General features: G+C 41.7%; 1 long non-coding RNA gene across 1 annotated transcript in view; it reads left to right on the top strand.

Moving 5' to 3' along the window:
• The window catches only part of LOC133944396 (uncharacterized), a 36,025-nt gene extending 23,446 nt beyond the window's left edge, over nucleotides 1–12,579 (top strand). Inside the window, exons 3-4 of the long non-coding RNA XR_009916190.1 lie at nucleotides 8,639–8,737; nucleotides 12,274–12,579. This is a non-coding gene — a long non-coding RNA (uncharacterized LOC133944396). The remainder of the gene's footprint in view (nucleotides 1–8,638; nucleotides 8,738–12,273) is intronic.
• The last annotated feature ends 14,979 nt before the right edge of the window (nucleotides 12,580–27,558 follow it).

Here is a 27,558-nt window from a genome sequence, read left to right as displayed (position 1 = left end):
TTCGGTCTTTATTTAGTCTTTCCACACGTGTGGTGTTTGCACCTATAACAAAACAAAACAAAAGACAAACACAGATGTTGATCCCTGGAACAGGAAATCCAAGGCTACTGGTTTTACACACACATTCTTAGAGCCTCTTCACTAATGCATGGATGAAAATAAACATGTCACACTGTATATTCTGTCTGTTGTTACCTGAGGAGCTACAAAGTGGATTTTTTTAATCTCCTCTCACTTTGAGTGTATGTGTTGAAGTGTTTTGTTGATGTTCAGAGGGCCTTGGACTGGTGCAGGATTGTGTTTTGACCTTTCAAAGAGAGTAGAAAATGTATGTATTTCTCCTCAGAATCTAAGTGTATACTGTATGTGCGCTTATATATATATATATATTTGTATTTGGCAGAATAGAAAGTGCGAGTCTCAAAATGCTTGTAATGTATTCCGTTTTTTTTAAGCTGCAGAGGGCATTGTGTTGTCTCTACCCTTTATAAGTTGAAATGCTCAACATCTAATGGATGGGCAGCAGCGATGGGAACATGGGGCATGAGAGGGAGGGCTGCACACACTATTGCATCTGTTTGTGTAATACATCTGGCTGTGGGGTGAGAGTTCTGGAGAGAATAAAAAAAAAAACGCTGTGTGTTGCATGGAGTTTTGCTTTAGTAAAGTCAGATTCGTTAACATTCCACCGGTGTTCAAATAAGTTAACAATGAAAACCTGTTTTTGCATGCAAAGAGGTTGTTTTGTGTTACATTTTGACAGCTGGCAATTTAGTTATCACACAAAATATGAAAGATAAAAAGACACAGCTTGTTTTTTGCACTGTGTTTGAATTCTTAGGTATAGGAATCTCAAACTATGTTCTTTATGTTGAAAGCTTTCTGAGGTAAACTGCAGCTCCATTTGTTTTGGGGCGGTGACATCTGTTCCTCTCTTTTCTTCATTTCATCTTGATCATCTTCTGTGCTCTCACACCGCTGGCTCTCCATGTACAGGCAGTCATGCTGATGACATTTGTGTCCAAGCAGGGCCCATTGACATGGCCTTTACCACCCCTCGCTGGGTCTCCCTTCACCATCCCTACCCCCTATGGTCATTCTTAACCCACCAAGTCCTCTTCATCAGCGTGCACACAGATATGTGTCTGTTTGTGTGTGTTTGCATGCTTTGGGACCTTCCTGTGTGTCCAGGGTCTGTGTGTTTAAGTCGTGTCCAGATCAGCCACGTCCATGCTTGCCTGTAGCGCAGTGTGCACAGTAGGGGACATGGTATGGAACAAGCCTCTTTCTCTGCTGGATACAGGGGGAGCAAATCCAGTCACTGCAGGCTGGGAGGCAGTGTGGTACACATGTGACATTGGAGAGCTCTGTCTGATTGGACAAGATATAACCAACACTTGTCGGATATCCTGATCTGTTACAGAGTATATTCAAATTTCATAAAATCTATTTTCTATATTTCATGGCCATAAAATCTAGCCTAGATTATTTGCTGTAGATTATTTGGAAATATCTTGTCCCTGGCTGTCTGTGTAACACATTTCTGAAGAGCTATTATGTGCACAGACAAAGTGCAAAGCCTCATTGTTCTTTTTCTCAAACATACAAACATACAGACATGCTCACCGTCCTTGCAGCCATGGGAATGGAGAATGCTGAGGTTCAAGGTCATTTTAAGTATTCAGCAGCCCGGGGCTCTCTCATTGTTGGTGCATCGCATCCTTTGGCTCACACATGCACTGATATCCACACGCAACACATTGCAGGTTAGCGTGCACGCTACACACGGCATCTCACTAACACTGGCAACATCCGAGACGGCAAAGTGTCTGTCAGGTGAGAACGTGACACTTTGGAAGGTCCACTCCCAAACACAAACAAACAAAAGTTGCAGATGGGAATCTTCGATGGATCCGCAGTAGTTCATGTTTATGAAGCACTGACTGTCTAGACACAAAAGAATGAAACACCTGAATATTGGACAAATGCTGGTTTTGTGCCATTACTTATGTGTTCTGCAGCTCCTTTAACGTGATAATTCATTCCTAATGCTCTTCAGCTACAGATTGTCCTGTATTGTGTAAAATTTGCTTGACAGTTTCTATTGTTTGGTGCCGTCCGATTGCACACAGTTGGTTTATATTTAGTTTCGCAGTGAGACCTTGTGGAAACGGTAGCGATGAAGTATTTTGAAGACAGAGTGAAGGTGAGGAAAAGAGGGAGAGAGAGCAGCAGTGGGTGTGATTAGCCCCTTTGTTGGAGGTCTGTTGAGCTTCATTGGCTCCAGAGAATAGCTTCCTAATGAACCCAGCCAAGCTTGGACCAAACTTTGTGCTGAAGACAAACTAAGTTATGGTGGTCTAGCAGAGTGCTGGGGGTGAGCCCACTGATATACAACGCCTGGACATATGGTCCCCCCATCAGGGCCTCTCCCAGTCACTTTCTCATGTCATGGCTTCTGTGTGCGTGTGTGTGTCTGTGTGTGTGTCAGTGCGTGTATGTGTATGTGTGTGTGCGTGCATGTCAGCAGGGATATAAACAGGAGGAATATTTATAGCCTGGATTTGTATATTTGTTTGATAACTCATTGGAACAGAGAGGAATAGACAACATGGAGAAGAAACAGAGGGAGTGAGGGGTGAGGTGGGGGGTGCGGAGGGGAGACCGGTTGATGCTAAGCGAAAGCGACAGAGGAGAGAGGGCTGCAGGCTTTGTCTTTCCAGCTGACCCCAATACAGAGTCCTTTCTGACACGTCCTACAAGACGTGGAGTAACTGAGTAAATCAGGCCAACCTGGCTGTGGTGAGGCTGCGGCCGCAACATCAGATGCAACAAGGAACAGAACCATATGAAGTCAGAACAATGAGGAGCATAAAGGCTTGAGGACATTGAGCGATCTCAAAACTCTACCCCACTCAAAAGCAGACTTTTGGATGATACCCACCATTTTTTTTTTGTTGAGTTGCATGCGTTTGAGTGTGTATAAAGAGGAGGCGAGCCGGAGTGTGGTTCCAGGATATTCATTTGGGCGAGGGGCAGCAGCGCGGGGACGGATGGCTTCCGTGTCCCACCAACGAGGCCCTCTGTAACTGAGCCAGCGAGGGGGAGAATGGGACCACTGCAGGGCCACACAGCGGGCTCAAACAACACTTATTCTACTGGCCAAACTGTCAGCCAGAACAACTTCATTGTGCCCAAAATTGGAGTTGAAAGCACGGCAGAGACTCAGGATGGGAGGGGAGTGCAGAAGGGGGGGGGGGGCAGTGGGAAGGTAGGGAGGAAGATGGGAAGGGTTGCAAAAGGGAGAGTGGAACAGGAGAGGTGGGTGGGGGGGCTGTGGGAAACTGGGGGACTGGAAAAGGGAGTCCAGGGGCCCTACGGTGTGAGTTCATCTCGGTGAGCAGACTTCCCATAAATCCAACACGCGTGACGTACAGCCAGGAGAAAGGCGGTGGCTTGAATGGAATCGATTCAAATGCATTCTGGGATAAGGAGAGGACGTTTTTGTATATGTTATGTCTCCATGTTTACTCCTATGATCCAGCCTCAATAAACAGACAATCATAAAATAACAGCTGATTGTGCTAAATTAAAACATGTATGCAGTGTGTGTTCGTCCACCTCCTGCCCCTAAAGTGTTCTGTCCACAATTGTAGCCCCCTGCACACTTAATCCCATTCCAATGTGAGCTCATATATTTAAGATATCTCTCTCTCGACTTCATAATAAACAACTTCACCACACACACAGGCTACCTCCAATCATGAGACACTTGCCTTTCCGGATTTCCCTGCCTTGCACCCTAGGAGGGAGCCCAGCCTCTGGCTTTGAACTGTGTGTGGTACAACAGAAAGCCCCTTTAGACGGACACTAAACCAGTTTAAATCAGCCCAACACTGATTTTCGTCACCACTCTCCTCTTTCCTCTTTGTCTCCTCTCCTGCTGGCTATTTTTAATTCATCTTCCTGCCCTCTGGCAACTACTGCAAAAAGGGTGAAGAAGTTTACTTAGTCACAGTTTAGGGAGACGAGGAAAGTCGGTGATTCAAGTGTGTGTGGGCGAAGGTGCACTCTCGCGTGTCAGTGCGGTTTACTTGTGTATGTGTTTGTGCGCATGTGTGAAACGCCAAAATGTACACACACACACACATACATACACACACACACACACACACATATACACACGCACATGCCCCTGTTTGATCGAGAGCTAGCCCTGCAGCTCCCAGCGACTCAACAAAAGGCCTCCTCTATCCATTGTATGAGCTGTGTGTTTCCCAGGAGAGCTCGGGCTCAGCGAGAGAAGGGCACCAGATCGCTTTCTCCTGACATGGATGTTTATTCGCTCCATGGTCCACCAGAACACCCTCAGAAAGGACTGGCCTTAGCGTTTTGACGTGCATGACACAGAGTTGTAGGAAAGAGACGAGGGGCTTGAGAACGGGAAAACAAATAGGAAAAGACAGCAAGAGTGAGTGTCCTGACAGATGAACAGACGTGCACGACAGCCAGATAAAGCACAGTGCTGTCTACGAAGGTGTTCTCCGTGCACTCATATGAAAAAGAATATTCAGTGTCTTCTCCACCATTTTATTTGCTCCTTGTCTTTACACTAGTCAGCTTTCTTGTCAACCTTGTTCATGAATGTAGATCCACCCAGTGGGTGGGTAGAGATTTTCCCCCTGATCCTGACAAGCTCGCCCGTCCCTGACTGCATACTAATTTCCCCCAGAACTACTGAACCAATGCAAAACAAATACGAGTTGCCGGGGCTGCGGTTCCTCACTGGAGAAGCATGGTCCATGGAAGGTTAGCATATAGTGGCTATTGTTGTGGGTGTGTGATTAATCAGATTGTCTGCTGTGGACAGAGGAGCTTACAGGGGGCCGCTGTTGTGGTCTGGCCATGAGGTATCTTTAGGAATCCGTCAAAATGTCTGAGTTTAAAATCCTGAGATAATGAATTGGAAGAGTAAAAAAAAAAAAAACACGTTCACCAGTCAATTAAAAGTCCATCACACGTTCAAATGCGATCAGTCGGACAACAAATGATTCTGAGGATGGCAGGTTCGCTGGTTTTAAAGATGTCGGCGCGTTTCACTCGGTAGACAATGATCTGTCCTCAGCTGCTCCGTCTTCACCATTTGCCTTTATCTGGGAGTTTTGAATGCTATCTATCAGAGCGCTTCACTTACTCCGGCAATATCTGAAGGTTTCCTTGAGATTGAGAGTGCCTGCGGGGTCGACCATAGATCTCAGTGGAAGCCGCAGCCGCCGACAGTTGAAAACAAACATTGTAGGCCGATACCATCTAATCAGTTGGACGCCATTATCGTCTAAGATATCGCTATACACTTCCACTCCATATACCCGCATTTTCACCCAGCACCCTCCAAACTAGACTCGCTCTCTCTCGCTCTGCACCCTTTGAGGTAAAAGCTTGTGTGTTGAGGCTGGGAGTGAATGTAAGCCATTGTTCCGGTGTAACCGGACTCTACAGCAGGTTGTTTGATCCTGTATTGGGCCTGAAAAGCCTTTTTTTTTTTTTTTTTACTTGAATCACCACATCAGCTGAGAGGGTCAGACAACAGACTCTATTTGTAGAGTTCTCTGTCTGTCTACTCCTTTTTTTCCTTTCTCCTTTTTCATCCACACTTTGTCGAAACTAAATCTCTTATCCAGACTCCAGATTCGTGTCCAAAGCTTTAATTACCAGAAAGAGGAATGTGCACTCATTCACATACTGTACTTGGACGGAAACTAAATTCTTTCAGGCATGATGTTGCTCTTGATTTCTCCCTTTTTTTTCCTCTAAACATGATCTTCTTGTGTCTCTCCCCGGCAGACACAAGGATTACATTTCTCGCCTGCACCTCTGGTTCGACAATCGCAAAAGGGAGATTTAGTGGCAAGTGTTTAGACGACAAAAGCTCTAGTAAATTGTTTTGTTGGCCCACAATGCTTCCCATGATACAGCCGGGCTGCATTTCAGCTCCTGTTTACCCAACATCATTTCATTATTTATGTTACAACATAGGACCATGCCTGGGCATTGTCGAACGTTTTGGGACGCTGACTTGCAATTCTACACCTTTCTCACTATTTTGGCATTGTGTCCTCCAATTTATGATCTGTTTGGCGTTCAGTGTGGACAATGTGCATGCAAATATCCTCGTCCCATTATGCCGCCTGTCTTTGTATGGCAGCTTTCCTCGCTAAGAGGTATAGATGAAGAGTTGGAGGGGGATGGAATGGCGCTGTATGTTTTGGGAGGGAGATTGGCACACACAAACACACACACACACACACAAACACACACACACACGTACGTTGCACATGAACCCATATGTGCCCCCAACCCATTTCAGACGTGAGAATCTGTACCGTAATTTGCATAAGAATAATTGACACTTCAAATTAGCCTTCCAATCAAAGAGGATTATTATTTTTTTCTTCAGCCTATGTGCAGGCAGCGCGCACAGCCATACCGGAGAATATGAAAGGGAGGGCAGGGGGAGCAGAGACAGGAGGGGACACGTCATAAAAGATTAACCCTTTCATCTCCTCAGTTCAGAGCCGAGGATTTGATGTGGCTTTTTATGGCAAATATAACTGGATTTACAGTAAAACAGACTTTTGTAGGGAAATAATATATGATTTCTTCTCTAAATCAAGGGATCCTGTGGCTGCCTGGTATATAGGGCAAAAATGCTGTTTCTGACTGATAGCTATTTTACCTTCAGGTGCACTGACTGTGTTATATGCACGTTTACACATCTATATTCACCTCAGTGGCATTGGGTGCAGGCCAAGAGACTGAGTGCTATTAAGTAGAGTGTGTGAGTGTCAGTGTGGATGTGTGCGGTTTGCCCACATTAAACCATTAAAGCAAGTGCAATGTTGAATTATTGATAATGGCTAATGAAAAGGATCAGTTCAGGATGAACTACAGGCTTAACCATAGCCCTGAGGGCTACATACACACACACACACACACACACACACACTCACATAAACTCACCCAAAAGTCATTCATTTTCCCCGAGCAACATCTATTTTACCTTTTCTCATCTTGAGACAAGAATTAAACTGAAACTGGCGAAGTCCTCTCCACCTATATTTCACTCTTAATTGTTAAATCCACATTCAAGTTACATTACAAGCCATCCCAGTTAAGAGGGAGGAGGACACCAACACGGGAGGAGATACTGCCGTGTGCTTCCAGGTTATACTCAGTTGATGAGGCTGAGCAGGGTTTGTTTAGGGGGTGATAAGGGGACAAGGGTTTCCTTTTGGGGGGAAGGGGATAAAGAGTAGGGGTTTGGGGTGGGGTGGGGGGGGGGGTAGGCGCCAGCCCCTCTGAAGCGCTCAGCATCCCCCCACATATGGGATGGCGGATGTGTCTCGGGGTATCCATGACAACAATGCTGCATGCCAGGGACATACCACGACAACATGGCCAACTGTGAGTGTTTGTGTGTTTAAGGCCCACATATCTCAGTGACATTAATATTCAGTCACTCAGATGGCAGCAGCTGCAGCCTCAATCAGTTCACTGTTTGACCCACTTGTATCCCAGGCACCTTTACTGCAGCCTTTGACTCAGAGGCCCAACGTAAATATGTCCACTGTAGGCATACCCCCATGTAAGTGCATGTAAGCCAGAGTTTTTGCAGTGTTGTCAGGGAAAACACTGTCTCGCTAAGGGTTTGGCATGGCACAGTTTAAAAGCTTGTACTATATATTTCAGACTCTCACAGATACAGGGAGGTGCACCCTCACATTGACTCAGGTCATGAAGCAGGGGTCAAGACTTGCCTAATGCTCACAAACATGCACACACATTAATACACGCACACACTCACACACACACACACATGCACACCCACACCCACACAACCTCGCACCATCACACTCACACAGATCAAGCTGTGTTATAATAATCCCATCTGGGACAGCCGGTATTCTCACTCAGAAAGTACCCACACAATGATGCTCTGATGAGTTCCTGTGTGTGTGTGTGTGTGTGTGTGTGTGTGTGGGGGGGGGGGGGTATGGAAGGTGCCATATGTGTCATGGGTTATACACTGTATTATATTTAAACCTACATCCCTACACACAAACACACACTCACACACACACACACTCACACACACACACACACACACACACACACACACACACACACACACACACACACACACACACATACACACACCTACGTTGAGTCAAACTCAGATCCAGTGGGAGTGTATTCTTAACCTTGGCTGCATGTGCATTTGCTGAGGGGTTAAAGGGCCGAACAGTGAATCAAGTAAATAATTCACAATAGCTGAAACTCTTTCGATGTAACCTCTGAATGAATGGGGGAGGGAGGCCAGATATTTAGTTGTGCAGTAGCACACCATTTGTGCAGTTTTTTTCGTTACCTCTGCAAAGTATAGCAAAGGAAATAGGTCAAAAACCTGATAAGAAAGACATGACATGATTCTCATCGTCTGATGAAATCTGATTTCATGAAATGTCTTTAAATTGTGTACAGCTACATGTAAACCTGTATATTTATCCTCTGTCTGTATGCATGTTTGAGTGTATCTGAACATTCACCACTAAACACAATGCCTATCCTGTCTTTTTAGGTTGAATGCAGACCTCGGAGATTGTGACCCAGAAACAAATGGCATAATGACTGGAGCCTCCAGGCTGAAGACGTCAAGGATATCCCACTGATATCAGAGGTGACTACATGCTCCCCTTTCAAGCATTACTGTTTCTGCCCTCTTGTTATATGGGCCATATTTCACAAATTCCTTGCTATAGATCAGTGGCCTCTGCATTCACTCTGAACCCTCTGAATTCCATATAAAAGTGTCAGTGAGACAGTTTGAGTGACATTGCCTCTGTCAAACGACTGATCGGAGACGACAGAGAGAAATGCTGTGCTAATGAAATCGTCTGACCCACATCCTTTAGTGCTATCCATTTTTCCAAAGACACAGAAAGGGCATTTATACAGGTAAACCATGACTGGTCCCTGAAGTGAAAAGGGTTTTTTTCCAGAAGGAAGGGGAACATCCATTATTTACTATACTGGGGTTGCAAGACACTTAGGAAATAATGCAGTGCTTCAAGCATACAAAACATAGAGCCTCCTTGGTGCTGGCGCGGCCATTGTTGTGTGTTTTGAACATGTCTGTTTCCATCCATACTGACAGATGAAAAAGAATATGTCTCCCCAAGGTTCAGAAGCATGGACAGAGATAGATGGAGAAGGGAGGAGAGGGAGCGGATGGGATGGCAGGGAGATGCGTTTCTGTGTGTGTCAGTCATCTCTCTGTGCATGTCTCTGCATTTGTGAGCATGTGTGTTTATTTTTAACCCAGTCTGTTTGTTAGAAAGTGTACATGTACAGTGTTATGTTCCCAAACATCCATCAGCTAAATTTTTACTTTTTATCGAAAGGTGGAGCCACTCTTGGTTTACATTGGATGTGAAGCAGGACACCCTGGACAGGTCAGCAGCCTATCACAGGCTAGCTTAATGAGACATACGGATATTAATTTAGTTTAGTTTATTAGTGGATTGAACTGGGCCCATGTACAACACAATGATCTTACCAGAGTTAACTAAAGAGCTATTTTGACGATACAACAATTTATAAACCGTACATCACAAATAAAGCATCATAAATAATATACATGACATAGTCTCCATGTTGTGAAAACGGTTCCAAAGGTCAAGGAGTACACACAACCTAGCTTTGAACCAAGAACCTTTTTGCTTATAAACTGTATTTAAATATGAATGACTAGACAGCTCCCCAAAAGTAAAGCGGGAGCGATTTGATGGGTCCTTGTTGGTTGGCTGCAGTACAGTTCCAAAAAATGGGATATGAGCCAAATTAAAAAGTGAAAGGCATCAGATAAATTTTTCTCAAAGATGGTGTCTATCATTTAAGCTAGTGATCAAGTGTTATTTTTCTTGGTAAGTTTGGTTTTAATTAGTTAGTTGATGCTGTTAAATTAAGTGTTCTAAATTACAAAATGCAATTGAACTCATCTAACACACATGTTTGCTTGTACACATGTGCATGCATGTGTATGTGTCACGTTGCTCCTGCACCAAGCCTGTATATACAGTATATAGAGCCTCTTTCAGACCTGGAATGCTTCAGTCAGGTAACAGTCTCTGTAGATCAGCAGCAGCATCAGTTGCCTCCTCATGGCGAGTGTAGGCATGTGACTGCGGTCCACAGGGAGTAGTTAGCAGACGGAGAAGTCATACAACTCCTCCTTCCTGTTATCAGACTTGGGGCAACACCAGGCACCACTTTCTGCTTTTGTCAAGTTCCTGAGGGACACTTTGACATGAAATCCTTTTTTTGTGGATGAGGGGAGACCACTCCCAAGACTTCCTTATTTGTCTGGATAAATGTGCATTGAGGTTGAGAGCATGATAACAGATCTGGTCAGTGAATATCCAGGTCAACGGGAAGTGAATACTATCCCAAATTATGAAGTCAAAAGATTGTTTTTCTTTCCATTAAGATGAAAATTAGATAGACAGATAAATTCAACTTCACACCTATTGTTTTGCCAGTATGCCAACATCTCCTTGAAACATTTCATGTATCAATTTAATTTTAAAACTGTTTCACATGTATATGCATGTGTTTTCAGGGATTTTCCTTGTTTCTCATCTTAATAAAGCATAATCGTCCGTAAATGATGTATTGTCCCCTCTATCCATGTCAGAATGTCTGCTTCAACATAACTCAGCCAAAAATGCCACTAGCCTAAAATTGAGTCAACCTCCAAAGAACGTTGTTGCAGTTATTTCATATAATCTGTCCGTCACATTGTCCATGCTTTGTTTGATGCAACCAAAATATCTGACATATTGAGAAAAATCTGTCTAGAGACCCATGTGTATACAAACACACACACACACCCACACCCACACACACTGCGGACATCATCCTTTTATAGTATAATGGTTTTAAAGTGTAGTGTCAGCAGAAAAGATGACAGGCACATGTAGCTAAGATCAGCTGCCACAGATAGACAGGCCGGCCAGGCAGCCAGTGTGAGCCCTTGAGGTGCTCTGAGTGGACAGGCTGGTTTGCTTGAATTGTCTGAATCCCCTTCTCTTCATCTCTTTGGAGCTGGGCTGAGTTTGGCTGTTGATGACCCAGGGAACTCCAGCCCACCCCAAACTGTTCTTTACTGTCAGCCAAACATCTGAGAAATGTTTTGTAGAAGACAGACCTGGCCTAAACACTAGTTTTGTGCAATGTGAATTCCCTGTAAAGGAAAAAAAACAGGATCTGGACTTATTGCAGCTTCAAAGACTGATTCCCTTTTAAGATGTTTTCACAAGATAAATCTGCAAATGTATTTACAGCAAACCTTTAGGAAACACATCGAGGAGAATTCATGGGATAAAATATGACATGTATCTCTGTCCTTGTTGACCAATGCAGACAATGACACCATACAGTCAAGGCATACCTGAGTTAGTTACTTTGTCAAATAACCCCAGCTGTTGTGCACAGCCCTATACATTCATATCGGGCCCCAGAATACCTCCAGTGCTTGTCAGCGAGCTCTATAGTTTGGCAGAAATGTAATACCTTAATGTGTGTCTGGATGAAGGGAGTGTCAGGTATGGAGGGAGTAATGGAGGAAGGGCTGGAGATGCAGGTATGACCCAGGTTAGGCTTGGTGTAAAGGGGATCCGATAAGGCGTTCCCTGGACCCTGCAGTTTCCCGGTCTCTTCTATCGGAGGATAATAAGCAGCTGTAACCCTGAGACACTCCCAGGCCTGTGTCCTCAGCCACAAAAACCTTCACCCGGGCGTCTTATCGGGTTCTAAGGATATCATGTAAGACAATACATGTGAGAAGTGCAGGGGGAACAATGGGAGGAAAGTGCAGTGTGATATGAGGGGGGGACTAATGTCAGTGGATAATTGTCGAGGCCTTTGTCACCTTCAAGTACACACTAGCCACTCAGGGCTCACTGAACTCTTTTCATTCAACGATTTCACTTTGGGATGAGACGAAACTCTACAACCAGTGCTGTTACACATACTTTAACACCACACACAGAGGTTATGTGCCTCATGTGGCTAAAGGGCAACTTTTTCTGAGGTTTTCCATGAAGCTTTGATGCAATAGAATGTAAAACACTGCAAATGATCAACTGAGATTTCTGGAATGTCGTTTAATGTTTTGAGGTTTAATTAACTTTTTATATTTCTCTCATTTCTAAGGTAAAGCGTCCACCTGATCAACGAGAGAAGAATCTGACTTGACTGACGTGTCTGACAAGAGCCAGGAGCTTCATCATACTCTCTACAACACTAAAAACTGCCTTCTGTATTTCTCTCTCTGGTTAAATACCCTTCACGGTGACCTATAATGATGCAATCACAGCAGCCTTGGAGAAATATTATTATGTATTATATTAATATACGCTGGAAATATTCTCCAAATCAGCACTTGTTCTTTCAATGTTTATCTTTTTAATAAACTTCTCATTTATTTCATGTAATTGATTGAGTGTAACAAGAAGATCTTTTGACAGCTAAATAAAAGCTTTTTTCTTACTTTAAGTGATGTCTTTTAAGTGTGAGTTATTTTACTCCTGGTTCTGTGCACTGCTGTTTCTGTGCACCCCAGGTAAAGAACAATAGTACTTGACATAATTGGGTCCCATTTAGTTTAACGAAAAAGAGCAGACGTGCCGATAAAAAGCCGGCAGGGTGATCAAAGCAGCAGAGTGCACTGATCAAAATCCCACACCTGACACAGTCATCCAGGCAGACTTAGGAAACGCGGAGGCAAGAAGGCTCCCCTGTTGGAATCAGTTCCATTCCAAAGTGCTTGGTGAGATCTTTAGATTCAAGCATGTGCAAAATACAAAGCAACAATTAAAAACTTTAGCGATTCTCTGCTTAACAACTAGAATGTTTTGTTTTCTTTCTCTGCCCATGCACTTCAGGCTTGTGCTTCTGAAAAGGAAATAGGACAAAGACTTTTGTTTCCTGTACAAAACATTCCCTATAGGTGTATTCACACTATAGGGATAAAAAGTAGGATCCACAACTTCTGCTAAAGTGTTTCTTGTGGGGAAGAAGCCTATTTTTTCCCCCTTTTTTCTATCGGTCATTACCCCTCATTCATTTTTATGTGACTTTCCATTCTCCCTTCTACTTCCTAATCGTATTAATTCTCTGTCCTTCCCTACTTAACATTCATTCTCACTATATATCTCCTGCTTACCCCGTCTTCATTTCCTTTACTCGCATCACTCTTCCATTCTTTCCTACATCTTTCAGTCCCATCTGCCCCCCCCCACTTGTCCTCCCCCACCCTTGCCCATTCTTTCGCTAGCTCTCTTGCTTTCTCTCTCTCTCCCTCCCTTGTCTTTCTCTCCTTCTCAGATGTCAGATCATAGTCTAGTCTTCCGCTTGCCCTGTCATCACATTTTTCACACAGCCCCATCCCTTAATTGGGCCTGTATCATCATATCATATCATGTAGAATACCTGATCACAGCCAGAGATGAAAGATCGCCTCCTCCTATCCCCTCGCAGACAGACAGACACTTGCATACAGTACAGACTCAAACAAAAAGACACACATACACACAAACACACATAGCGTACATGCGGCCACGCTCACAAAAACACATCAGCGGTCGTATGGGACAGGAATCCAAGCTGATGGCTGTGTCTGTGCACATTTTTACACCTCATGTTTGCGCTGAGTTGTCGATGTGATTGTTACAGTGTGACAGGTGAGACGGTGTGGTATTCCGAGAGTGTCCAGAGATGTTTGTATCAACTGCTAGTGGCTTTTGTGATTAGACAAAGGATGCCCTGGAGCCAGCAGTGTCACATCTACAGGTAAATAAAGGAGCCGTCAACAATAAAGTTTCTCCGGGAGGCTAAAATAGCACCAACTTGTCTTGGCATCAACTTGAAGGATGTAACATGAGATCCTGTGCACTGCATCCAGTCAGTCCTGCTGGCTGCAGACTTAACATATACTGTAACAGTTAGATACATGATGAAATTATTATTTTCTAAAGGACATTTCCATCCACACAAAAGTAGTGACCACAGATAAGGTCATGCCTTAAAAAAAAAAATTTGAACCTCAAACACAAGGGGTTGTTTCTAAGTGCTACACAACTGCACAATCTAAAAATCGCTAGAGGTCTAAAATTCCCACCAATTCAAAATGTTGGTCTATAACTTACATTAATAAATCTTAATGATCTAGAAACTTAAGTCATGAAATGCCTATGAAAGCGCAAATATTTGAAATATGTACTTGAATTATGAAATAAATATTAAACTACTTGTAGAAACTGTTAATACAACTCAGTTCCTGTTGCAGTGTTATTGTAGGTGTGGCCTAAAAAATTCAATGCATTTTTGCTCCAGCCATGATTCAACAGAAGATGAAGGTCATCACACAACTAAAGAAGCCTTTATATTGTATATTATTCTGCAGCAGTTCAGTGGATTCCTACCTTTTTGACTTGTGACGCCTTAAGACAAGTTGTTTGTGTTTGAGATATAAAATATTCATGCATTATTTTGGGGCCTTTTGTCATTTAAAAAATTAAAAAAGCTTCAGATTCATATAACTGCTCATAAGCAGGTAAAAATCCCAGACTGGTAACCTCCCAAAATTATCGAGTCAATTCTATTAAAATGTTGTTTTGTCCTTAGGTTGGGGCTCAAAGAATTCTGTTGTTCCAACCCACATCGAAATCTCATTAAACGTAGAATATGCAACTTCAACTACCAGGGATCTCTTGATTCAAACAACTACCAAAAATTGGTTTGTAGTTTGTAGTGTTGGATCATGGGAGTTGTTGTCTTCACTATCATTGAATATAATTATTAATCTTACTAACATTACACAGTTAAAGAAGAATTGTGATCCATTAAGAGCGACCAATACAAACTGAAATGAGAAAAAACAACAGACTGGGAACTGGCGAACAGAATGCTTTCCTTCATCATACGTTGTTTGCCCCGGAAGTCAAAGCAGAGATGGACAAAGCCACAGGTAAAGTGGATACATCAAAATTAAAATGATTGAAATGTACAATTAACTTGAATTAAATAAGATAAATTTGTGTAAACATTGTTGGGAACACAACTATAAAACAGAGATCTCTTTGTTTTTAGACATTTCAATGAATGTGTGTTAGAAGGTATATCTTTAATTACCAGTGTATTGACAATCTACACATTTTTGGTAAGGATTTTATTTCTCACATTGAAAACCGAATGCATTGCTCTCTGTGTTATTTCTATCCACACCATGACATATATGCCAGAGCCTTATTTTGAATAAACTATTCCTCTCACAAGTGCTCAAATCCTTCTTTTATTGTGCACACATGGGAATTCTGTGCAGCGACATCTTTTTTCATGAAAGCACACCACACCATTGCAAAGCCATTGTTTTTATGTGTTGGGTAACACAAGGACAGTTTGAAACAAGACAAAGAATGAGTCACAGCCCTGTTTTCTGTCCACATTTTAAGTTGAGATACAGGTTTGCACAATTGAGCTCGAGCTTACATAATTGTATTTCTAAAATAACTGCTCTAACCTATAACTACTTTGGATCACTTAGACGAGCTATGATTTATTTTGTTTAATTGTTAATCAGAGTCCATTATGTGTTAGAACTTTTTTGCTCCTTCTTTTGTCTCCCTACTCTTTTTTTCCACTAGACGGCACAGTATTTCACTTTTATCTGCAGATAGCAGGACTTTGTGTTATCTTACTTTGTTTGGGAGAAGATTCACAAGAACCATTCGCGCCATGATCCCAAAAGACGGAGAGATCCAGAACTCCAAGTCTGGAAACTTCACAGCGAGAAAAATGAGGTCTTACCGGAACTACCTTTGTTACGTGTTAAACACTGAGGCTTTTGCCTCAAAAGATTTGGAAAGCATAATGGCTGCATTATGTTGGAGGACTAAACAGTTCTGTACAACACAGGGATGTGTGTTGATTTAAAAAAAGCAGCATCTTTACAATCAAAATCGGAATGAGGTGCTTGAAACTGGAGTTTGATTACATTATTCAAGGTTTGAGGTAAAAGGGGTTTTGCTTTGTCCTTTTTGCTTTTCAGTTTTAATCACATACATTGAGGTTCATTTCTCATTCAGATCCTGGGCTGAAAACATGCAAAATCATCTCTGCAGTCTTACTCATAATGCACAGACATAGAACATGATTTTGTATCTTGACAAAAACCTCATCAATTATCTGGCACTATCAATGAAAGACAATCCTCCCCACAGATCATATTGTATGACACTGGGCTGGTGGATGAATGTGTAGTGAAATCCAACAGAGACAGACTGAAACACGTGAAGACATGGTTGAATAGGTCTTCCTGGGATAATAATGCAGCTGTCTGCATCTTTCAGTACGACTGAACTGAGCCAAAAGCATTTGGGAACCACATAGATCTCAGATGACTTTTTACGTGGCACTTACATAAGATTGATCTCTTGAAGGCAGTAAAAAAAAAAAAAAAATGCAAGAACTCTACTATTGACTTAATCTTTGAAAAAGAAAATCAAAGTGTTTTTCTGGCCCATGAACATGACCTTGGTAGCTGCTGGCTAGGAAAGGTAAAGAATAAAACTTCTAAACTCCATTATGTGTTAGAACTTTTTTGCTCCTTCTTTTGTCTCCCTACTCTTTTTTTCCACTAGACGGCACAGTATTTCACTTTTATCTGCAGATAGCAGGACTTTGTGTTATCTTACTTTGTTTGGGAGAAGATTCACAAGAACCATTCGCGCCATGATCCCAAAAGACGGAGAGATACAGAACTCCAAGTCTGGAAACTTCACAGCGAGAAAAATGAGGTCTTACCGGAACTACCTTTGGTACGTGTTAAACACTGAGGCTTTTGCCTCAAAAGATTTGGAAAGCATAATGGCTGCATTATGTTGGAGGACTAAACAGTTCTGTACAACACAGGGATGTGTGTTGATTTAAAAAAAGCAGCATCTTTACAATCAAAATCGGAATGAGGTGCTTGAAACTGGAGTTTGATTACATTATTCAAGGTTTGAGGTAAAAGGGGTTTTGCTTTGTCCTTTTTGCTTTTCAGTTTTAATCACATACATCAGGGGTTCTCAAACTTTTGCTAGCTGGGCCCCCCCAAAGCTGGTTAGGGGTAGTTGGGGCCCCCACACTGGATGTTATTTATCATAAATAAATGAACTGTCACTGTGGTCATGTTTGCGTTTGTACAACAACTGTTTCATTTGTCAGAAGTCTCCCAGTGAACAACAAACTGTCCCGATGAGGTCCTTGGCAAACATGTCCTGAAGGTTATTTTGGAGGTTCCCTTCTTTGTTATTGTTGACCTTACTCTGTGGCGTTCCATAGCAATTTAAGCTTTACAGTAGAGCAGTTAATGAGGACCTTAGATGGAAGCTTCAACCATTAAGACCAGAGAAATACTTGCTTTTTAGCCACGTGTTGGCAGAGACAACCAGATACATTGTGAGCGTAAATATTCACATATTCGCTCTGTACCACCCATTGGAGTATTCCACAAGAGGGCACACCACAGACCTGTGACCGCTGAGAACTTCCAGATTTGCATTCTGTTAATAACTACCATGGCGACACTAGAGGAGGTGAGCCCATGGTTACTTCTGAGATCACGGAACATGGCGCCATTGTAAGATGAGACCCTTAAATCAGCAGCGTGACAATGGCGAGTATCTGCTTTTCCAATGCCCCTACTGTTTCTGTGCATATGTGCCGATAGAACAACTCAATGCAGGATTCACGAGGCAGCCATTATGTGTATGCATAGTTCAAAGCAAGTAATCATGGCCTAGGTGGCTACGTTCAGCTTTGCCACTATTGGTTGAGTAATTTTTATGTTGTTTATCCATTATTTAATGCTATTAGAATTTCTGTTGTTTTGTTTGTTGTTTGTTTAGTTTTGTTAAATTAGTTTTAAAAATCTCTCCACGTACCCACTAGCAACTCCCCCTAGAATGGTTGATATGTCCGAACACTATAAAAGTCTCTCCGTATAACTTTGGGAAATCTGATGCCTTCTCTCCTCCCTCTACAATCATCACATCACATCACAGTGGTGCGGAATCACACACTGCAGTGACAAGCTGAGGTTGCCTTGTAGAAGCCATATACGCAGGCAGAAGATGTTGAAAGGGCGTTCGGTTGCGTGAGCGAGCACGCACATGTGTGTGTCTTTCCCTGCATGCCCAGTCCAGAGCGATTGATTTTGAAGTGTGGGATCTTGACAGAGTATTGGGCCTATCCCAGGAGGCACCAGACCACGGGGCCGAACAGGCGAGGGGTGCCTTACTTTTCTCCACATCATTCCCCCCTTTCAATCGAGCCCCTCTTCCTCCATGCTATTCCTACTGTACCCTCCTCTCTGATGGGTTTATTGATATATAACATGATATTTATTGCTGGCTAAAATGAGCCACCGCCTTGAAGTTGGTGGGTGGGAATTGCTTATATAGGTCAATAAGAGACAGACATGCCTGGTGATTTACTTTGAGGGAATTCACAGCTGAAGCCTATACCTCTGAGATATATGCAGGTGTCGAACCACCCATAGGAGGAAAAACACAGCCGAGATGTGAAATGGAAAGGTCTCAGGAAACATCACAGATTTTCAATATTGCTTAAATAGAATAGCTTATTTGCACTCTCTACAATCTATGCTCCCACCCACCCACTTACTGGCCAGGGCTATATGTATTTACAGTATATAGGTACTGTAGGAAAGGAAGTGAGGAAATAAAGAGGTTCTGTTACATGTGCAGCAGCAAATTAATCCATATGTGCTCCTTCTGCCCTTGAATCATATATTTGTGGCAGCCTGAAAACCATATTAGCTGTGGAAATATAGAATTCAATTTGCACCAACACTTATGAAACCATCTCCGCAACAAACTACAAATGAATCACCTTTTGAACCAAATGTTCCTTTATACTGAGATTCAAATTACACAGATACTTGGCAATACGTTTCCACAATATACAGTATATATATATAATAAAGACACTAACTCTGGCATCAGCACCCAAGAGAGTCCTGTTAGATCCCGGAGAACCAATTCGCTTCAGCTGTGCAAACTTCAGATTCAAATTCTTGAATTGTACCGTGTAGTATCTTCAACCTGCAGGTTGTCGCGAGGACTAAGGCTAACAAAACAGAGGCAGTGTTCCCCTCTGCTCCACCATTAGTGATGTCACGTCACCCACTCCTGGGGCTTCGGCTTTGTTTTCCCATCATGCCCTCGCTGCCTGCTGGTTGGTTTAAACAAGCAGTATTCTCTTTCAGCCTTTCAATTATTCCATGCCCCGCAGCAGCACCCTGCACCCTCCACATATGCTGAGATGGGAGCTGAGAAAGAAGGAGGGATGGATTTGAATTTGGCATTTAATAGGTGTATTGGTGTTTCTACATATGCTGTTGTCATTGGTTGCTTTGAAATCCTTACGACTAGTGCATGTATTCTGTATATGTTGGAGTAACACACCCACACACCGAAAAATATTTACAAACTGAGCCTCGAAAGAAGATCTGAAGTCGGCCAGCTCTATTTTGAGGTGAACATCAACGTTAACATCTTTTTGTTTTAATTATCTAAAAAATGATTAAAAAACTAAAAATCCCAACCCCTACAGTATTAATCAGAAATGAGTAAAAAAGACACTACAAATGCAATTTCAAAATCTATGTTTTACTTAGTGTTTCAATTAAGTTTCGCCACCCTCAAATACTTGAAAAGTCTCTCTCCGCTACTTAATTTGCCATAATCGTACCACTTCCTTCGTTGTCCCGCTGTCTCGTCAGTCGATCTCCGTCCCCCTGTCTCTGACTCCCACGGCAGCTAGACACGGGTCAAGTTCTTCCTTTTGAGAGGGTGAGATGGAGGCTGAAACCCTGCAGTCACAAAAGCAGCTCCGTCTAGACAAGGCCCCTCAGTCCTGACCCCTGTTAGACCCTGTCCCCCCAGGGGCCTATAATACCTTTGTTTCCATGTTGATAAATTCTATTTCCTGTCATACTAGCAACACAACAAACACAGACAAACAAAGTTAGAAACTTGGACCACAGGTATGGTTTTGGCAGTGACTTTCAGAGTAGACATAAATGGAGGTCTCGTTTCGCAGATATGACGTCAAAGAGAAGCCAGATAATATTGTTAAACACAATCAACCTAATAAGTAATTACAGATAATTTTGTGCAGGAATAAACGTTGATTTTCAAGAACAAATCTAATTTTTATTCAGTTTGTTTTACTGTGTGTAACGGAGTAGATTTGTCCCGGTGTGTGATGTGAATATGTTTTCGTTGACTTAAGATCCTTGGTTCCCATAGACACACGTCTGGATTTGGGGTTTCGGGTAGGGGGAGCAGTCTGGTGATTTAGTCATGAATTATAATCTAGTCACACGGTGTTAAAAAAAGAAATTAACATACAGCCTTCGACAGCGTACACAGGAGTAGACCACTTCTATTCAACGGCCCACAAGGGAACACGGTCTGCTGGCCTGAGACTCCTCAGTGTCTGTTTCAGCACAGGACCTTCCCATGGCTAGGTGCTATGGTAATTAGATAGTTTTGCACACGTATGACATATGCATTGTTATAATGTCTACATGCCAACACCGATTATCTGACGAGAAGGAGGTTAAAAATAATTTGAGTTATGAATCAAAATATTATCAATAGAAGAAAAAAACACTAAAAACCTAACCCTCACAGATAATTATTCCAAATTATAAAAAAAAACGATACCGCAATATCATCTAGCCAGATCCCTTTTAATTTTGTCCCACTTTTGGAACAGTCTATCGCCATGCAAAATGAATGAGTCAAATTAACATTCAATAAAGCACATAATCAAGCCGCGTATATAATCAGCTATGATAAACACGTAAAATACGGATCATGTGCATCCTATTCGATAGATTTTTACATCTATTTTCTTTCTTTCCTTTTATTATATTCATGTATATATTCACATTCACAAGTAATGTGCTCATAATAACACTCGGACATAGTACATTATTAATCGATAAGTTCCATACGACTGTCATCCATTTCAAAACAGCACGTGGGAAAATCATGTTCTTTGTCCTCCATTTTCTGCCACTGTGCCAGCTCAGAGCTCAGAGCTCAAATGTAGCCTACACACTAACATAAGCAACACATGGTCTCGCTAGTTTTCTCTCGTTGTTCCGACAGTTTCCCCGTCCTCCCCTCTCCATCTTCAGAGAGCCATGAAGTGTCTGAGTCAGCCTCGATTACAGGTTGTATTTATAGACAGCAGAGTCAGGACCCAGGCCTTGAGTGTGTGTGTTTGTGTGTGTTGTGTGTGTGTGTGTGTGTGGATGGGTGTTTCCAACTCACACCACCTAAAACCAGGGCCCAGAGTCTGATGACTCACCTCAGGTTTACTGGACACTGCCACCGGGAGACCTGACGTCACCTGTCCCGAGAGCGAGAGTTACTGCTCCCACTGACCTCACTCTGATCCGGGTCAGAGAGGAGAAGAACCCCAGATTGTCTGTCTTGTCGGCGCTTGAAGACACCGCCTCATTTTCTCGTCTTCTGAGCCCAGGTCAGAGTAAATATGTGGCATTGCACTTTGTGAAAACGAAGATGGCGAAGCCGTAGTATTTTTGTTAGGAGCACGGAGCCGTAGTGTAAAATTGCACATTACAGCTCTGTCATTGTCCCCTCTTTTATCCACACACATACGCAGTCTATCAACTTGGTGTATTTGAGTATGCACCTCCATATTGACACAGGCCTGGACAACCTTCTGTGTTCTCATGGGCAGGAAAGACAGGATTCTTTGATTCACAACCCTCGGACACGCACACTTATGCAACACACAAACTCCAAACACAGGGCTGAGGCCTCCAAGATGTTGATGGCGGACATTTAAATTGAGAAGCCTATAAGACCTGCAGCTGCCAGTCTCGCCTGCTTGAATAGGGTGGGATTCTTTTTTTTAGGCGGGAAGGCTAGAAGGGGCAGTGAATGCTTTCCCGATGAGAGATGAGGCATATTGAAAACTATATTAAATTACCCTGATTAACAATTTAGCCACGATCAGGATAGCGATAGGGGTGCTCTATGGGGAGGCCCCGAGACTATTCATCCCCAGAGCGCTAGGGTCGAAAGGTGCCCCAAGTTCACAGGCTCAGGCCCTTTGTTATGCTAACACCCTTTCCCAAATCAGCTGCCTGCTCCGTGGCCAGACACAAGCACTTCCCTGAGAACTTTCAGCGAGTTGTCATTCCACTGTTCATCTTAAAGCCCCAACACCTCCCCCAACCCACCCCACCCCGACACACACGTAGACAATCCCTCTTGCCCAATTCCCGGCACAATCCAACATTATTTATCAAGTGGGAATAGGGGTGGGAGATGTGATATGTGTGTGTGTCTGTCCTGAGGACATTAAGAGGTGCCCCTTTCTATTCTAACGTTTGTCTTAGCATGCAAAAAATACTTGCGCAAAACAACTTTTTGTAACATCAAGATTTTTTAATAAATAAAGACAATTTAAGAATATTTTCCTTACCTTCAGAGGTGCCCATCTAAGCTGACAAAAACTAGGAGCTCTCATATTACAGGATAGTCCGGAAATAATATGTTTGGACCTTTCTGTATAGAGTGAGCGGTGATCAATACTCAGTTGATAGGATGAGTTGATAAGACTTATGTAAAAGGTCAAGAGTCAAATGCTGGTCAAACACCCTTGACCTACAGGTCAAAGTCTTTAGTGTGAAGGGACAGTTACATATGTGTCTCATCTGAACTTGATATGACAAAAGTGAATTTATTGAATAAGAATTCTCACAAAAAAATGTAAAGTTAGACATCATTTTCTTTACACGTCTTATTATATAGGAATACTATATCATGTAATTGCCACAGTATTTTTTTTTAAGCGTATACAATTTTTTGATTTTAGCACATTTTTACATATAACATAGATAACCCAGTTGTTTGATGTTTTAAAGGTGCTATTTAACGATGCACTTTAAAGAAAAAAATAAATTTTAGGGTAAATCATATGCACAAACACATCCACACACTTTATGACTGACAAAGCAACATCAACAACTACAGCAGCACTGAATGCACGTACTACACCACATGGAATTGAATAAAATGTCTGAAAACACATGCAACATAATCATATAGTACAGTTTAGAAGACTCTGATTTTGTGCAGCCATTGTCCTGAGTTGTAGGCGTGTGTAACTGCCCTCGTCTCTCTCATTCTCTCTCTCTCTCTCTCTCTCTCTCTCTCTCTCTCTCTCTCTCTCTCTCTCTCTCTCTCTCTCTCTCTCTTTCTCTCGCTCACTCTCTCACTACCGCTGAGCCTAAACCTCAACCAGGAGGCGAAGAAAAAATCTTCGATTTCATCAATGCAAATCAGAGCCCACAAACCTGGGGAGCCTTGCTTGACTCACCGGTTCTCCAGAAAGAAAGAAAAAAAAGCCAAAATTACAGGCTTTCACTTCCAAATCTTGTTGTCATTCACCACTACAGATGCTCCACATTAATATAGGATAGTCAGTCATATCCATGGATTAGTCTGCAGTCAGTTTAAAAAGCCGTCTCCACACTGAGGCTGCCACAAGAGAAAATAAGGATGCTTCTAATTCTGCCAGCATAATTGCCTGATTATAATGAGCTTCTCCCTCTCTCTCTCTCTCTCTCTCTCTCTCTCTCTCTCCCTTTCTCTCTCTCTCTCCTCCTGCTCTGCCCTCATTTCTCAGTGTCTGTAACCACACACACACACACACACACACACACACACACACACACACACACACAAACACACACACAAATGCCTGATTCTGATATAAATCAGTCTTCAATTGATTAGGGAAAAACAATCTGCATTAATATCTCTGGCTGCTGAAATGGCGCCGAGCAGTGGAACCAGTTTGGTGAAACCTAGTATTTCCCTGTGACTTAACTACACAACAGAGATTTTGAGCTGAAAATTGTATATACAATAAAACTACTAAATAAAACGAAACAAATCAAAATGCAGAAAATTTAAAGATTTTGTACGTGTATACGTGTGTGCACAGATTCGATGAAGTCGTAACAAGGCCCGTTACGTTAAGCTACCTTCAGAATGCAATATTATTTATATTCAAGTTGTTACTCATGTTTGTCCTTAAACAGATTTGACCTCATGGTTTAAATTAAAATTCATTATTAAGATTTTCTTAAGATTCAGCATCACCTTCACAGCGTCAAATCCAGAATATTTCCTTTGTATTCAAATGAGCATAGAGCAACATCATTACAGTAAATTTGTACAGTGATATAATATTTAATTATCATTACTATTGCTAATATTTTGACCAAATCTACTTCTTCACTTCAAAAATTTAACAACAGCTTTTACGTATACAAAAATAATTTCACATCAAAAAGAGGATGGTGGTGTGTATGTGCTTATGAAAACACAAAAATCATAAAACAATATTCAGAATAGGTGTATAATTCATTTCTAGTTAAAGATAATAAAATATAATCACAGTAAACAGTAAACCTCGTAAGCATGTTAAAGTATCTCTGCAATGTGAAACACATAATTTACAGTAGAGATATGTATTTCCCTGTACAAAAATAATCAGAGGAGGAAGAATTTGTTGCAGGCTACATGTTGTAAAAAAAAAAGAAAAAAGATATGCATACAAACTTTTGGAGTAGTTGTTATTCTGTCTGCGATGTTTTCAGTTTGGCTATAGCATACATTGCCTTGTTCCATCAGGATTTGTTCTTCCATCCCTCTAAAGCTGTCTAAACCCAGACACAGGCTAAATGAGCATGCCCACTCATGAATGCTTCTGCTTAATTACAATCCCTGATGAAAAAAGAAAAACACTGAGGGAGAAGCCTGAAGACGGCCATGTATTAGGGTAGTAACAGACATGTTTATTTCCATAGAAAGGACTAACTATATGTGTTCAAGTATATATGAATGTTATTATTAGTAATAGAGGATTTTCCCCCCTGCATCAACACTAAAGATGAAGGCATTTGGCTTGTGCTTCAATTTAATTTCCAGAAATTACGTTTGATATATTGAACAGGGACCTTGAAGGCCTTGTTACGGTGTTAGATGCTGAAGCACTGCAGTATCTGAGAATGGGATCTAATGTCAACAGTGGTTTGGATTGACATTTACATACAGTATGTAGGAGGTATTTAAATATCAGCTCCAGTGAACATGCGAACAAATGAAGGTTGGAAAAAAAGATTATTCAGCAACTGCAACAGAAAGTAAAATGTGGTTTGCAGCCACCATTTCATCAGGGCTGTACGAGCCAAATTACACATTAACACCAATCAGTGATCGTGGATGTAATGTTAAATTTAGTATTTAGGCAAAAAGAGAAAAAAGTGATTGATAGATCCAGATATGTCCAGCCTACAGCAATATGAACAGACGGTAAAAAGAGTACTGTATTTGAGATGATCTCATTCAGAAATAGATACGATGCATTTTAAATAGTCACTCCTGATGCCTGCAAAACCTTTACTTAATCGCTAAAGAGAATTTTACATACTGTATTTTATGGCGTATTTCTGTGGTTAAAAAGTGTGCTGCGAACGCCACATTATTTAAGCATAAAGCTCCAGGTTTCTGCAAAGGAACTCTGTGCAACACATAAATTATTCAGGAGTATTTGCATTTGCATTGTAATTTGCATTCTTATAGATTAGAATGGAGAGGGAGGTGCTGCACCAAAGAGAATTACATTCTGAACCATTTTCTGTCCTACTGGTGAGAAGTTGACATGGATTTTTTGTTCTATTTTCCTCCGCGGCTTCGAGGTATACTGCTGAGATCAGTGACACACATTTCAAACTGTTGTTTGATTAATAAAAGAAGGAAACAAGCTATAAAGCTCACCAGCGCTCACACACAAAAAGCCCTGCCATTAAAAATGAATTGTGACATCCAACAATGAGTCTTTTTGATTGACGAGGCTGAGATTTTTTACTGTAATATTCTCATCATCTTTATTTATATTGTAAGGCTTGTAGTCGAAACTCAAAAGAAGCAGTCTGCACGGAGGAGATGTCATATGGATTAAACACTAGGAAGGAGTGTGAAACTCTCACAGTGCACTGAAGATCCTGCCTATTATGTTTCATCTAAAAATATCAAGCTTGACTAAAAAGAACAGACAACGCTGAATAAGAAAAGGAGGGGAAAAAAACACAAGCTCCAGAGAGAATAGAGTTCAAACAAGCAGCAGAGACAGTGCTGAGTGTGATATGGAACACAACAAGGAGAATGTACAGTATGAGACTCCATTCAATTATAAATGAAAAGGAAATCAGTGTGAAATATATGGAATAACCCAGATACTGAAATAAATCATTGTCTGTCTCCAGAGTCACTTTTGCGAAACGATATCCTGTTTTTATATTTTTCCTGATGTAGTTTTTGTCTTGCTCGCGTGAATTCCTGCAGCCCCTTTAGCTTAATTGAATTTACTGATGACATCATCATTAGTAGACAGCAGATCGTTATTGAGACGCGTCCCAGGCCTGGAGGCAGAATGGTAATTCTTTAAACAAGGGGAAATGTGCAAGAGACTTAATTGAGACTGTGTTGAAGCCCAGTCCTGCAGTGTCTGTGCCATGAGGGACTGGTGCGATGCATCAAGGGGGTGGGGTAGGTATCCCTGCATTAAGAGAGGAGGGCTTAAACATTCAATGCGCATGGGCAAATGTTATGGCGTAGTCCACATGTTGATGTACGTACCACACTGTGTCAAATTTTATCCTCAATCAAATACATAAAGAATTGAAGAATCAAAGAGCTTATTGACTTCATTGAGATAGTTGCTGTACACAATCCAGGTGATGTGATTTACCGGGAATGTTACACTTGATTCTTCAGGGTTATTTCATTCACACATTTTAACCATTGGAGCAGTAAGAAACAGAACAAATTTAATTTGAAGTGATGAAACAACCACTCAGTGTTTACTTATCGGAAGTATAGTCCTGCTTCTAAAGTTGTGTTAAACATATAAAAGTATGAGCTTACAATGTAATTTGATAAATTATTTACATCAAAATATCATTTTTTTCCTTTTTAAGTGTTTATTGATTTATTACAGAATTGATATAATAATAAAACATTGTTTAAGTGTTTTTATGTTTCATACAAAGTATGATGAAATAGGAATACTAAAGAGAATTTCCATGACCACATAATTATGGATAGAGCGATGGTCGGCTCTTTAGATATTTCCGGCCTGCTATTTTTAAGAAAAAGGGCAAAAATAAAGTACACAAATGAAAAACAAGCAACTCATGATTTATTCCCCATGTATACATGGGATTAAAATGCATAATTGTGATTTGATGACAACTTGATAGAGCTTGACCACATAAAATAGCAGCTGTAAATTAACCGAAGATGCCTAGAGGAC

The sequence above is a fragment of the Platichthys flesus genome, chromosome 3, assembly GCF_949316205.1.
Source record: "Platichthys flesus chromosome 3, fPlaFle2.1, whole genome shotgun sequence".
NCBI lineage: Eukaryota > Metazoa > Chordata > Actinopteri > Pleuronectiformes > Pleuronectidae > Platichthys > Platichthys flesus.
The sequence above is the reverse complement of the archived record's forward strand: the minus strand, read 5'-3'. Positions and strand labels throughout refer to the sequence as shown.